The following is a 4249-nucleotide window of genomic DNA, read 5'->3' as shown; positions in this document are numbered from 1 at the left end:
CCTGTTAACACTCATGTCTTTGCTGTTGTCTCCTGGCTGAGATCTTCCCTTTCACAGTCAGGAATCCTGCCCTTACTTCAGGCCTGGCTTCCAGCTTTTCATCCATCATCACATTTGGGGCTGGTTTTGCTTAGGCCCATTTCACTCTGCCCTGTCTTGCTCTGTGTTGCTAAGAGAACTATGCTGTCTCGTTCCTGAGTCTACAAAGCTGAGTTATAGCAAGTTGGCCCTCCATTTTCTCATTTGAATCTCTTGTCTTTGATCTGTGCTCCAAGCTTCTGAGGCTCTGGACATCTGCTTCAATCATTGCTTTTCACATATGACTTTGGTTTGTCGGGTCTTGATCTCTCCCTGATGCTGGCCTAAACCACTAGGTCTTGCTGCATAGTCCTCCCTAGGGCTAGCTGCTTCCCACATTGTGGAGACACAAGGCATCAGGAGGGCAGGTTTGAAGCTAAACTCTAAGGGAGACTGAGGAAAGAATGTTGACTTTTCATCTCAAGTGCAGTTTCCATTGCAGCCATACCCGTGGATGTTTGTCATCTCTTCCTTGAGGCTTCAGTGAATCAGGAAGTGTGTTATTGGTTCCCCTTGACCCTTCCTAGTGAAGAGCAATCACACAGCTAAATTTACTAAGGTCCAATAAACTGCAAAATTTGGTTGAGAAACAAACCAAGGAAAGCAAAATTTCCAAGCTTCCCAGCTTGAGACACAGTGTAGAAGAACTGATATGGAAAAAGAAGTATAATAGAATCCTAAGAATTAAGAAAGAAATTCCATTCTTATGTCTTAGCTTTTGTTTTGCTTTTGGATAGTAGGTGTGAATACATGAGTTTAAATAATTTGCATATATCTATACTCCAATTACAGGTTTATAGATGATGTCTGTAAAGAGTAGGTGATATTTATATTTTACCTTAATGAAAAGTTGTAAAATGAGTAATATTTATTCAAGAACCTAGAATAACTCCTTTGGATTTACTTGGATGATTAGTCCAGGAACTCACTGAGAAAGATATATATCTCTATCCATCTATTTATCTCTCTCTATATATATCTGAAAGAAAAAAGTGCTAGTTCTGCAGCATTTTAATCTGTCAAGCAAATATATATGAACATGTTTTTCTTTTGAAAGGCATATTATTATGTACCCAATAAATCAAAATGAGCTCTTCTGAGTGACTTACATCTGTCAAATAAAATTTGATCATATATATATATATATATATATATATATCACCTGTTACACAAATCCAACTTGGGGACAAAATGAATTCAGTTATACAATGCCTATAAAAACACAAAATAATTAAAATAGATGTTTATGTAGTAAACTAAAACAAAACTTGTTTTAAAAAGAATCTTATTCTATAATATGGATAATTTATAATTTATTGAACCATTCTTCTATTGATGGATATTTAAGATTTACCTGTCTCCACTTTTGGACTCAGATTTTATTTGGTGAGTGAATACAGTTTCCTTTGGTTTTATTTTATTTTTACAGTTTTATCAAAGTATAATTGACAGAAAATAAACATGACGTGTGACTGTGTGTGTGAGAAACTATCAATGTTTGAGAGAATATATACTAAACAGTTATTAGTGGTTATCTTTGGGCAAGGAACAGAACTGGGTGGAAGGGAAGTAAAAATAGACACTATTGATATATTTCTAAAATTGTATACATATATATTATGTATTATATTTATAAGTAAAATATGTATCAGTAAATACTTATTATCTTAATTCTGATCAAAGATCTTTACATTTGATTTGAAGATCCTACGTTCTGTCATCAAGCACTATGTTTGCCCAGGAGATTTTAAAGGGACACTTATATCATATTAAACAATTAAAACTAAAGGCCAGGCAGTTCTTTTTTTTTTTTTTAAAGACATTTTTTCAGCATCATGATCAGACTATTACACTTAGCAATCAACAGCATGGGTGCAAAAAAAGAAATCTACATTAAAACCCTTTGTTGGAATACTTTACACTTTCCACAGAACAGAAATGAAAATAACCTGTTACACAATTAGTCACAAATACAGTCCTCGAGTTTTTTGCCCATACACATGAGTATTGTCTAAAACCTGTCTTCTTTGTAGCAGCTGGGCCCTGCCACCACCTGTGCTTGGCTGAGTTCACAAATCTGTTGTAACCTGTAGCTTCCCTGTAACTTCTCTGGCTCTCCTCTCCTGCTAAGCTTTGTTTCCTGGCAATAATTAGAACCTTCTGCCACTGTCATAGCTACTGCTGCTGCTGCTGCTGGAACCGCCATAGCCACCTTGGTTTTGTGGTTTGGCAAAGTATTGGCCTCTACCACCATAGGGGCCAGAGCTTCTGCCTCCAAAGTTTCCTCCTTTCATGGGTCCAAAATTCGAAGACTGATTGTTGTAATTGCCAAAATTGTTGTAGCTTCTGCCACCTCCAAAATTGCTTCCATCATTACCAAATCCATTATAGCCATCCCCACTGCCACCATATCCTCCACCACGACTGCCACCAATGCCACCTTGACCACTGAAGTTTCCTCCTCGACTAAAGTTGTCATTCCCACCAAAACCACATTCTTGACCACCACTGAAGTTTCCAGAACCACTTTGACCTCTTTGACTGGATGAAGCACTGGCCATCTCTTGCTTAGATAGGCTTTCCTTACTTCACAGCTGTGGCCATTCACAGTATGGTATTTCTGAATGACAATCTTGTCTACAGAGTCACGGTCATCAAAGGTTACAAAAGCAAAGCCTCTCTTCTTGTCACTGCCTCAGTCAGTCATGATTTCAATCACTTCAATTTTCCCATATTGTTCAGAATAATCTCTTAGATGATGTTCTTCAGTGTCTTCTTTAATACCACCAACAAAATTCTTTTTCACAGTTAAGTGGGCACCAGATCTTGGAGAATCTTCTCTTGAGACAGCCCTCTTTGGTTCCACAACTCTTCCATCAATCTTGTGTGGCCTTGCATTCATGGCTGCATCCACCTCCTCCACAGTGGCATAGGTGACAAACCCAAAGCCTCTGGAGCGCTTGGTGTTTGGGTCTCTCATCACCACACAGTCTGTGAGCGTTCCCCATTGCTCAAAATGGCTCCTTAGACTCTCATCTGTTGTTTCAAAGCTCAAACCTCCTATGAAGAGCTTCCGCAGCTGTTCAGGCTCTTTGGGAGAGTCTGACTTAGACATGACTGACGACCGCTGGAGCGGAGAGTTTAACGATGATTATTTGGTGGCGTCCACTGACAGAAAAGCCAGGCAGTTCTTATCAAAAAGTGCAAACCAGACTTAGAATATGGCAGAAATAAAATATGGGTGCATGGTGAGTTAGGAACGTGAGTATTCTTTCCATCATCTGGCTTTGGGCAAAGTCCAGAAAATGCTGTCATAGTGGGTAGATAGGTGGAGTCATAATGAGTCTCATGTGTGGAGACACTAGAAGTTACTTCCTAAGGGAACTAGTCAGCTGATGCCAAGGGATGAAACTGAGTCAGAATCTAAAAAGACCAAGCTACAATCCTACTGACAGACTGAGTTATGAGTCATGAGGCAGCTTGGATGATGTTGCTTGCTGAATTCTATGGCCTAGCAGTAATTGTGGCAGTTCTCATATTTGGAGTCATTGTAAAGATTCCAGGTGACTCCAATTAGACAATACTATTCCTTTTGATCGGCTTCCTAATCAGTATTGATTGTAAAAGATGAATTTATCATGTGTAAGATTTCAGATTTCGTTGAGGGAGAGTTTATTGCATGCTGACAGCACACAAGGATCTGGAGTAGGCTCTGTCAGAGATACAGAGACAAATCAGGCATGCGCCCTCTCTCTAATAGGTCCTTGGAGGCGAATCAAACCATGAACATAAATTGCTGTGAAAAGATTAAAGTGATGAAGGTTATGAAGTCATGAAGTAACACAATATCAGTGGGAAAGAAAAGGAGGAAATGAGTGTGAGAAGAATTGAAGAGAGACTCGAGAGGACGTGGCCATTGATTGGATGTAGTGTCTGTAAGGAAATAGCCATGAATCTGTGGAATTCACTCAAAATCCCAGGTGACTCTCTTAAGGGTGTGGCTTTACATTTATAGCCTAGTGTCCAGAATTTCTTGGATTATAGAGGGAAATTACAGCTATTTATTAAAAGGCATATGCTGCCTTTGTGGGCAGTGAGGGAGTCATTCAAAACTCTGACCTGGTCAGGACAACTCATATTTTATTTATTTGTCTCACTCAGTAGCCTATCA

General features: G+C 39.1%; 1 pseudogene; it reads right to left on the bottom strand.

Moving 5' to 3' along the window:
• Positions 1 to 2228: 2228 nt before the first annotated feature.
• LOC109396326 (heterogeneous nuclear ribonucleoprotein A1-like) lies at positions 2229 to 3193 on the bottom strand (annotated as a pseudogene).
• Positions 3194 to 4249: the final 1056 nt, after the last annotated feature.

This window comes from Hipposideros armiger, unplaced genomic scaffold (genome assembly GCF_001890085.2).
Source record: "Hipposideros armiger isolate ML-2016 unplaced genomic scaffold, ASM189008v1 scaffold_14, whole genome shotgun sequence".
NCBI lineage: Eukaryota > Metazoa > Chordata > Mammalia > Chiroptera > Hipposideridae > Hipposideros > Hipposideros armiger.
Note: the sequence above shows the minus strand (reverse complement) of the source record. Positions and strands in the feature narration are given on the sequence as shown.